Source organism: Pteropus medius, unplaced genomic scaffold (assembly GCF_902729225.1).
Source record: "Pteropus medius unplaced genomic scaffold, Ma_sr-lr_union100, whole genome shotgun sequence".
Classification (NCBI taxonomy): Eukaryota; Metazoa; Chordata; class Mammalia; order Chiroptera; family Pteropodidae; genus Pteropus; species Pteropus medius.
Genome location: NW_024346062.1, coordinates 5,620,637 through 5,632,295, shown reverse-complemented (window position 1 = coordinate 5,632,295; position 11,659 = coordinate 5,620,637).

Here is an 11,659-nt window from a genome sequence, read left to right as displayed (position 1 = left end):
ATGGTCATTGGCTCAATAATATTAAAAAATGTGAAATAACCCCAAATATTCCAGAAAAAAAAATGTTAGGCAAGATCAATTATAATATAATCACAGGAACATAAATATTTTATGTTATGTAAAAAGGTCTCTGATTCTTGATGCCATCACAGAACAACCACACCTTATTAGAAACAAGTGTAAAAATCTCTAGGGAATTACTGGAAATGTTAAGGAAAAGTCACATTACATAGGCCTTTCTGCAGTCAAGTAAATAAGCTGCTCAGAGCACTTGAGATTTGAATAGATAATATTACTCATTAACAATCATGACCTGATAGGACATATGAGAACATTTAAATAAGAAATCATTGATTGGTCATGATGGCATAAGCCTGTATATCATATATTGTTTGGGCCATTTTAAGAGTGAAATTATTTCTTTGGGCCATATAAAATTTTAGAACTGAGGAGGTCATTGCTTCAATTCAAATCCTTATACTGCAATCTTGAAATTATTCTTTTGTGTATAATCAGAAATATAGACAACACAGAAATAATCAGAACAAATTTAAAGAAGAAATCAAAACTTGCTTTAGATATGTGCATCAATTGATTTATGAACAAAGTTAAGTTTGTCACATACTGTCTTATCTGCACATAATATATATAGCTCAAAAGACTGTAATTTATAAGAATTATTTAACATTCATGTACATACCGTACAGTCTTTCTTACCAGGTAGCTGTCTTATATTATGTCCTAGAATTCTCAGCATTTATTCCTTATTTATAACTTTAAACGTTATAGCTGGCCTACCCAAAAAGAAAATGATTTATCATGACTAGAATAAATGGAATCAAATGCAAGATGACAAGCATGGTGTTATCTGAAAACTAGATAGTTTCAGAGATGACTGAGTTTTCAGTAGAGTACGTAGCTAAGTTGTGGGTAAGCAGAAGGAAAACTCAGTCAGGAAGTTCCACTATGGGGAAAGTTCTTGTTTTAAATTGCTTGGAAATGGTCAGTACCTTGCAGGAACACTAGCTCACCGAAATTGGCCCTCGGTTTTCATAAGAGAGCTGTGGGCTGTACAGAGGGAAGAGCATAGAACCTTCTACAGGTACTCTTCTATTACAGGAAATTCTTTTGTGGAAGGTCATATGGCCAAAGTAAGAGGCAGGTTTTTGACCCTTGCAAATCTCTGAAATATAGTGATACACAAATATTGTCTGTAATAATACAACTGTGGTGTTGCTGATGTTATGTAAAAATAGAAAAGACAAGACTTTCATATGTTCAAAGGACTTATGGGAAATTAGATATTTTATTTAATTTATGAATCGAGCGGTACACATAAGAAATCTGGTTTTGAACACTCTAAAATTTATAGAGAGTTTAAAGGGAGAGTAAAACTCTCCTTTCTGCCTTCTTCAGGATGAGTTTCTTTTACATTCAATCATTTATGCAGTTATTCACGCATTCAAATGATATTTATTATATGCCAACTAGGTGTCAAACACTATTGGATACTAATGAAACAAAAGCATTTTTTAAAGAGAGAGACTGAAATTAAAACAGCTTAGGATATAATTTCCCCAAACAGAGGACATTACACAGAGAACCAAGGAGAGCTAGAAATCTTGTGCAGAGACATTCACTTCTATCAGAGAAGATGCTTTATTTTCTTCAAAAGATTCATGGGCTTTGCACAACACAAGCAACAGACAAAGCTCTAACCAAGCTCCTCCCCTGCCCAGCCCCGTTGCACCTCTACCCTTGATAGTAAACAGTTACAATGAGATGATGTTCACATGCATATAAATGGTTGTATTTTCCACAAGGGATCTAAAGAAATTAGCAAATATGATAAATTTTCTTTTGCTACTCTCCCAGTTCCTTTCCTTTGGAACAACTTCTGAATCTCAAGTTTTATTTTCCTTTATCCTGCAGGTACCCTTTACCTTCATGCTAAATTCAATATACCCAAATCCTTGCATTCTAATACCTCCCTTCAGCCCTTTCTTTCAATTTTATTCTTTGACTATTACACATTCCTCCTTGAAAAACATGTTTTCTTCCTCAGAATGACTGCTTTAAATATTAGATTTTATTAAATTAAATCATTTTATTGTACTAATTTATTAGTCTGAATGATCACTAAGTCATCTGGAGGCTTTTAAAATAAATAACATCATTAAATATTCACAGCCTCAACCCCAGAAACTATTAATACAAACCTCGGGAGGTGGGGCTTTGGAAATCAGAGCTAAAAAAGATGTCCCCTAGTACAACCTGGCCCATGAATGGATCTTAGTGGGCATCTTCTTTACTGTTGAGCACTGATGGCAAAAGCAGGAGTGTCAAAGTGAAGCACAAGCGTTTATGTTAAAGTCTCTGACTAGGTAAAGCTAATTAGAGAGAACTAATTTCCCCAAATAAGTGAGGAAGAATTTTCCCTCATGCTTCTGTTATATCTCCTGACTCACTGCTTAGAGTTTTTTACTAACTCTTCTCATTTTTCTCTGTACTGAAAATCCCAGTGTAAGCCTAATTTTTCCATGAAGCCATTCTATACAAGTCATAGAATATTTGGCTGCCTTGATTTCTATTTAAATATTTTCTACCTCTTCAAGCCCTTTGAAGGATAAATATATGAGTTGAGGAAACAGAGAGAAGCTCATGAAACTTCTCTAGGTAAGAAACAAAGAGGCATTATGGTGTGAAAGAGCAAAGGAGGAAGAAACAAGTCTGTGGAGAGCAAAATGAGGGAGGGGGTCAAGCAGCTTAGAAGTAGACGAGCCTATCGCCACAGAAATGTTGCTGAGGATAAAAATGAAGAAGAATATTTAACTTAAGTTGTTACATTTTAATGTTTTCTCTCCATCTTCTCAAATCTTCAGTAAAGTTGCCCCCCTTCCCCGCCCACCCCCACACATACAGACACACAAAAGAGACTTTCTGAGTCTCTTTTGAAGAAATTGAGGAAACAAGGGACCATGTTTTACTTCTGGGGCCACAAACATACAGGCATGACATACCCTTTGTCCTGTCATAAGATACTTGTCAATTATTAAACCTCTTGGTTTGTTTATTACCAGTGTAAGCAGTTGGCTCACTAACAAAATATAACCCACTATAACCTGCTGATGGATCTCTCCATCAAGATGGAAAACGTTGGAATAGTTGTGAGTATATGTATATGTGACAAGAAAGGTATCCAAGAATACATAAGTCTATAGGGGGCTGTGGTACCACAAACCCATGAGACAGTGAATTATACCACTGTTTTCTTGAAAAATTTTTCAGCCTTGGGTGAGGAGTGCTTATTGGGGCAGAACCCAAGACTAGAAATCAGAAATGCTTATATTTTTGTTATAGTTCTAGGGAAGCAAGATTTTCTAGACAAAATGCACCCTGTGCTACCAAAGATTCAATGACACGTGAAATTTTTCCATGACTACTAGAAATATGCTAATGCTGGGTCAGGAGTGCTTATGAGGATGAACTCTGGATGTTTAGAAGCAGAAATGCCCATCCTTTAGTTATGGCAATTCAAAATTCAACATTTCCAGATAAAATGCGACTACGTTATTTTGTGAATGCATTTTTTTCATATTTGAACAAATCTGAATTTGGATGACTTATAATTATTTTCATCTAGGAGCAAATATGCTATAGTTGTTATTGCCTGCCCCGTTTATCAGAAATTATAGAATGACGTTAGCTGCTTGGAAAATAATTCTGGAGAAAATAATGCAGCATTCTTTTAGGAAATAATGAATTATGAATGCTTATGCCACCACAGTGGATAATTATGTGTGGAAAAAAACATACTGGTGATCTCATCAAAAAGTTGGACTCTGAATGTCAAATTTTAATTTTGGAGCCATTTAATCAATTATTTCACTTAAATTTTCTTTTTTAATGCTTGCACCAGAGCAATATGTCAGAAAAGAGGTATTTCAATAAGAATAAAATGAAAACTATAAATAACATACACTTATTGGGTCAGCATATTGGCAGAGATTTTCCCTCCTTTTAGTGGTATATATAATAATGGTGCATATTATTATAGATGGCATCTTAGATCCAGCTGAATTCATTATTCTGAAAATTTGGCTCTGGTCAAGAAGAGGGTTTGTCTACAGATGCTGATGACAGAATGGGAAAGGTTAATGATACCTACTTAAAAGAAAACAAGGAGACCTAAAGGGGCCAGGATAATAGTCTAAGTTTATAACATTTGTGTATGGAACCAGACCTGCATACACTGCCTAAGCATTCAGCACAATTTCTCATCAGGCAAAATTCCTCATGCTGAATGTATTGTAGCAATAATGGCAGTTTATCCCCAAATTACACTGTGCCTAACAGAGTCTCTCATATGCATAGAAATTTTGCCTGGCACAGTGAATCCAGCTCTAGAGATGACCACACTAGGATTAAGTTTTAGTGTGAAGAGCTAACATCTGAGAGGGAAGGATGAGTAACATTTGCCTGTCTACGTGTCTGAATATAATTCACCACTGACTGGAAGATAGAGGGAATATAGGACTAAGAGTCAAAAGTGAAATACAGAATTGAATGTCCTAGAGTGCACCAGTCTCTATCTTTCATTTACCTTAGAACTAATTCCAATTCAGGACATGTTAAATTAGTCTGCTTAGAGAGGCTGTCATAGAATTGGAAAGCAAACATCTAGGAGAAAAAGATACAATAGTATAGCATAACACTAATGCATAGCATAGTATAGCATAGCAAAACTTATAAATAACAAAAATCATATATGCATCCCTTTTATTGAGAATAGCTCTCTACTGCATAATGTTTCAACTACATAATGAATGTATTTTATCATAACTACATCACATTTGGGGAGAAAACAGATAGTTTTTGTAGGGTTTACAAAATTTTACTAGAGGAAAAGTAGCTGGATGAGAAAATATTATTTAAATTTAATAATGATTATATTTTATGATTATTATAGAATATTGTAATAACTATAAAAAGTATTATTTGATTATCGCTGTAGTTCCATTTGGGAAGGATTTTTATTCAAGAATATATTGAGAAAATTCTTTAAGGTAGATGTGAGACTTTGAGAAGTCAGGTTGTAAGTAGACAGAAAGACAATCGGTTAGCTTTAAATTTAAAACACAAAAGATGATAGAGAGAAGCAGAGAATAAAAACAGAATGGGGAACCCTATTCATAAAACTAACAAATATGATGGTATACAAGAACTTGTGAAGAGTGGCCTATGAACTTTTATCAACTAAGCTTTTCAATATTTAAAATGTGTGCATTGGTGTTCTTGGGGAAACACCCATATTGATTTTCCAGATCTATAATGAAATCAATCATATAAGTTGTTTTTGTTTTGTTTTTTTTTGTTTGCTTGCTTGTTATTTTGATGATAATATAAAATCAAATAAAGCAGGCCATGTTTCACATCTAGAACTGTGTTACCCAAAACAAGAGCAGACTGTTGGGAATGGTAAGATGATTCATGAAGTCATAGAAGCCAGAGGTGATAAGAAGAAACTAAAGCCAGACTCTTACCTCACACATGAAACTATGGAGATGATAGGAAGCATGCAGTGCTGAAAATACATGAAGGAGCGTACTTCAGTTGATATTTGTCTTATCTGAAATAGTAGCAATCTTTCCAAAAGTGACTTTTCGGAAACAGTAGATTCCACGTCAAGCATAAGATTTACTAAATTTTAGATGATTTAGGCTGTTTTGTCTTTAAGATAATTGCATTTGCAATAAAAGGGATTCTGAGAAGTTCTCTGAATGAAATCCAAGACAGTTGACATGAGCTATGAATCTAAATGAAACAGTAATTATGAATAAATGCCCTGTTTATTTAATAGTGCTATTCAACTTTATGGAATTATTTTTAAATTTTAAAACAATAATTATTTTTGTTTTAATTTTCTCTTTTAAATTTTATTTCATTTATTATGAGATTTAATATAATTTGAGAAATCTATTCTCATAATATTTTCACAGATCATTTCCTATTATCTGTTTAAAATCTTTGACCTTCTGATAAATTTGCCATCTGTTGTCTAATAGAAGTATCATTGGACCTCAAGTCTTCTTATTTAAAAATTTTTTAAACTTTAAAAATAGAAATCAAAGTTCAATGCAGAACCTTTATTCCTGAGAATGTCTAAATTTCAATAGTAAAACTTATTATATTTTACACATTCTCTTTTTCACTCATGTTTGACACAGACAAAAACAAAAATAAAATTTTATGAAATTATAATAAAATTATCTGTAATGCCTCATCTCAAAAAGGAATCATTGAAAAACATTCAAAAGCAATTCAGTTACACCTGTTTTTCCAATGGAGGATAGGCCTTAATGTTGATAACAATAAAAATTTTAAGCTATTCAAGTAATTATCAAACATTTTCCTCTTCTCTTAAGCTTCCTACAACTCCCTTTCTTCTTATTGATAGGGTTAAATTACACCTCTATTTACTTTCTCCCTTTTTGTGGTACAGAGTAAGCCCATCTTTTCTAAGTGAAATAGAGATCTCGAGACTGACAGTCCCTTCATTTCATAGCAGTTAGTAGCAGGATTCTAAAATTTATCAGGTGAAAGGTATTCCTTTAAGGCTGAGGATCAGGAACAGTTTATGAATACATGTGAGTGTGAGGAAGCGTAGCTTCCAGTAATGTTCCTGATTAGGCAGAGATTCTTTCTCTGTCATTTTGGTTTAAGTACAAAATTGCAGTTAAGCCATTCAATATTCTTGTTTATTTTTGTTTGATTGATTGACTTTCTAGTAGATGTGGAGCAAAATGATATTTAAAACATTTGTCTGATTTAAATAAAAATCCAGAGACATGGAAAGAAAATTATTTTGAGGTAATAAAAGGCTCCACTCACCAGAATGTACCTTTTGAAATATTCATGGACTTATGGAAAGAGAGAGCTGAGTATTTGGCATGAGAGAACTTGGTTTTAAGTTCTTATTCCATCATTTGTAAGTTCGTGTGATCTAGGGCAAGTTATTTAACTTTTTAAGCTTATGTTTCCTCATGAGGATAGTCATAGATTGTAGCAAGCCTTGAAGAAAAGGAGTGCAAGCTATTATTATCACTGTTTCATAAAGATATCCAACTATAGAAGCAATATACTTCAGGTTAACTTACTTTGACTGTGAAAGATGACCATGCAGGCATGTGCAGGATCCAAGGATATTCAGAAAGATGCAGATTTGGTCATATATGCTTAGAGAATACTCTGACTTGAAAGCAATATAAAGGTAACTTTCTAGCCTGAATGGTCATAGAGCTCTGTGAATCAGCCAAGTATGGGAAAAAGGACAGAAACTTCTGAGGCCCATAATCTCTTCAAGGAGTTTGGCTGAGACTTCAGTCTTCCAATTCTACAATTTCTTCTTGGAAATGTCCCAGCCAACCTCTTTGGCTTGGTGGACTGCCCTTACCCTTTCTACTCCTGAATTCTGTAATCAAAATATATTGCTTCAAGTTTATCGTATACTAGGTCAGTGACTGTCATGTACTCTGTTCTATATTTTGCTGCTCAAAGGCAAGACTACTGAGATTAATCCATAGGACACATTGTTTTTTCTATTGCTTATTCACCTAAATTAGACTGCTTTGGATGTTCCACTCCTCTGGGAACAAATCAGACAGAAAAACAAATTCATTTTCTAACCAGGCATGCTTATATCTGGAATGATAAAATACGGTTTATGTAATGAAAAAAGGTAAGAAAATGGAAAGCATTTTATTCAATCTAAGGACTGAGAAAAACTTGGGAGCAAGCTATATAGATATGTTCACAGAAACGTAATCATGAAGCTCAGCAATATAATGCCAAAAACTTTCAATAAAATAATTGAAAATATAGGAAAAAAACTCCAGGTAAGGCATTTGATAATTATGAGATGAAAGAAATGTAAATAAATGTAAATGCACCTTATCAAGTTTTGTCTGGGTTTGGGTGTAAAGAATATTGTCTTTCACCTCATTATTCATATTCTCAAAGTGATGTTTCTACTATTTCAGTAATAGTTATGAGCTTGGAATAGCCCAGATGCCACCTTACCATAAAACATTGTTAACTGCTAGTGGCTGTAGTCGAAAGACTGGGACCCAGGAACATTTACATAGGTCAGAGTACCAACGCAGAGAAAATCTATTCATAGGGAAATTAGCATGTGTTGTAATACATATTCAGAATCCCTGATCTGCAATTCCAGTATCCAAAAAGCTCAGATAACCCCAAATTTTTTTTCATATAATGACAAAACTAGTCATATTCTGATGTACAAATATTTATTGATTTTTCATATTTAAATTAAATATTTGTATTATTTATGTATTTTTGAAACATTGATATGTCTGATTAGGAGGTTTTGCCCTATGTGCAAAATGTTACCTTTAAAAAAATTCAAACAAAATCCCAGTTCTGGAATACATTTGGTCCCAGGGTTTGGATAAGGAACTGTAGACCTGATCATATTTCATAAACAATTTATTTCTATATCTCGAGCTCTTTTTTCTTTAAGTCATCTGCTTTATGTTAGGGAATTTATTCCTTAACATATGTTTAGTTTGACTTCAAGTAATTTAATAAAATTAAATCATAAATGAAATGTATTGATGAATATGTATTTTATATAATAAAATTTTAAATCTTTTGATTTCCTCCTACCAATTGAATTACAAGATCCTTTAGATTAGTTTCTAGTAATTTGAAAAACTTTTTTATCTCCAAAATCATGTACCCAAATGAAAAGATTACACTACTCCTAATTCTAATTCTAAATTGTCTAATTCTAAATAATTTTAATCACAAGATAGTTTAAAACTCATTTTTACTTATTGTTTTAACTAAAATGAGAAAATATTTTATATATATTTGCATATACTTATTTGAATATCTTAGGAATGTGTTTTATACACAACAGAGGATTATAAACAAAATTGTAATGACTATTTCTTATTATGATGATGAGTTTATATAAAATCAACCAACTTACACTCTTTTGTTTTGAATTCAACATAATAGTTCACAAGGAATTTTAAAAGGATTAATCAAGAACTTATATGACAACTAAGAATGCTCTCATTTCAAGGGAAATATTTAAGTCACGAATTATATCCAGAAAATTGAAGTGCAGTAATTTAAACAATTCAAGTATAGAGAGCCTCTTTTAGGAGGAAGATTATTTTATTGCTTTCCAGAAAAAGTAGCTTGATTGATTATATCATCTTTACTAACAAGAAAATTGTCAGTTTGACTGTGTTGTATGTTTGGCTGATCAATTACAGTATAACACCTGAGTTATCACTTCTGTTTCAGATCAGCATCCAAGTCTTATTTTTATGATCTACAAATTTAAATTCAGTGTCACAATTACAAGGACATAATTAAAGCAACTAGAAATTAAAAATTGACTTAATTTTCTCAAAAATACCAGGTCAGAAAAATTGACACAGATGCAGCTGTGCTGCTGCATATTTTCAGTATTTATTGTCTCCTGTTCAGTGAAACATCTGCTTCATTTTCCAAACTAGTAAAAAGTCTTTAAGCCCTAATAGATTCCACACCGAGTTTTATGAATCTTGTTAGTTGAGTTCTTCCCTTTATTTATCCAAGAAACATCCTTCTCATAAATCAGTGCTTACCTAGACAGTTTAGTAGGAAAATTGTTGAAATTATTTATAAATCTCTCAAACTTTTATTTAAAATAATTGTTTTTTAAATTTAAAACTACTTGTATAAAAAAAATCCATTTATCAAAATGATAAAATATTTAAAGGAGCAAACTTTTTGAAATTAAAAAATATTTTTTAATTTCAAAGTTTAATGAAGTGGCATGTATCTGAGTGCCTATAAATGTGTTTCATATCTAAGTACATGTGGAAATATACATATATTTATATGTATATTAAATATACAAATATCTACATGAAAATATAGACTATATCTATTTAATTAAGAATGCTTGCTAATTTTTTTTATAATGACTATAGATGGGTGATTGTGCAACTGGGGAGGATATCAGAATATTACACTAGACTAATAAATCATACCTATGGATTAATATTATTTTTGAAATTATACAAGTACCACAAAGCTTTAAAAGGTCATACCAATGAAATGAAAAAAAAAACATTGAGTGAACAGCAATTAGAAGATTACATATAATTGTATTTGTATACACATATTTTATCTCTTTAATAAGAGATAAATAAAATAACCTATACAAGTGTTTGCATAGGTCTTCTATGAAGGAAGAACAAAATTAGACTCACTCCATTACCCCTTTCAGTGTGAGAAGTAAATAAATGTATCTAATTAGTGAAATAAACATTTCCTATGACATTTTCTTCATTTTGAAGAAGCCAAGAAGTGTGGGCAAAGTTGACTTCTCCCCAGTTCTGAGTGGCATTGATACCAATCCCCTTGCCATAATGATTGAGTCAGCAGGGAACATATCACTGCATTGGCTAATATGCCAGTCCTTTAGTAGATATTCTATTGGGCATGGTTCTTGTTTCTGAGGTGCGCTGGTGAACTATGTTGGTGAATCAGAGAGATATACAAAGTATAATAAAAAATAAACAAGTTTACTTTGGACAGTGTGATGTACAGATGTAAAGTATGAAAGTGATAGAATAAGGCCACCGAAAAATTAAAACTAGAGCATAACCAAGATAACAACAGTTTATCTAAAAAAAATTATGTAAAACAATAAGAAATTTTAAAAATTATGTCAACTATAAGGCAAAGTAAATTTTTGTTTTGTTTTTTCCAAATAATTGGATCTGAGATGTAGAATCGTGCTATTAGAGTCAGAGACTTCTAAATTTTTCTATTAATGAATTAATTTTATAGCAAACATATATTGCTTAATAATTATTTTAAATAAAATTTTAATTTATGCGAATTTTTTCTTAGAAGACAACAGTCTTTCTTGAATTTATGTCTTTAATCCTAAACACCATGAGAAATTTTCACAAATATTTTTTAAGAGGTCAGACACTATAGCAGGTGTGTTTAAAGAGCACATACAAGCTGTGTAATGTTGTGCCTCTTGTTTAATCTTACAATGCCCAATTTATCTATTTTATTTACCCCCAAATAGATAAAAGTATTATCTATTATAGTCTGACTATGTCCCCTCAGAATTCATATGTTGAAAACCTAATCCTCAAAGGTGATGGTATTAATAGATGGGGCCTTTGACTGTTACTTAAGTCATGAGGGTGGTATCCTCATGAATGGCATTAATGCCTTTATTTCTAAAAGAGTCTCCAGACTGCTCCCAAGCTCATAAGAGGACAAAATTAGAAGTTTATGACCTGGAAGTAGGCCCTCTCCTGGCCATTCTGGCACCCTGATATCAGACTTCCAGACTCCAGAACCGTGAGTAATAAGTATCTACTATTGATAAGCCACCTAGTCTGTAGTATTTTGTTACAGCAGACTGAACACACTAAGACATTATCTATCCCAGTATGGCTATGAGATGATTAAATAAATAATGTGATATATCTATCACCTTTAAAACTTACTTGGCCCATAGGAATCATTCAATAAGCATTGTTTATATAATTATTATTAAAATTAATTTTATTTATTATTAATTTATTAGTGGTAGCATCTCCATAACACC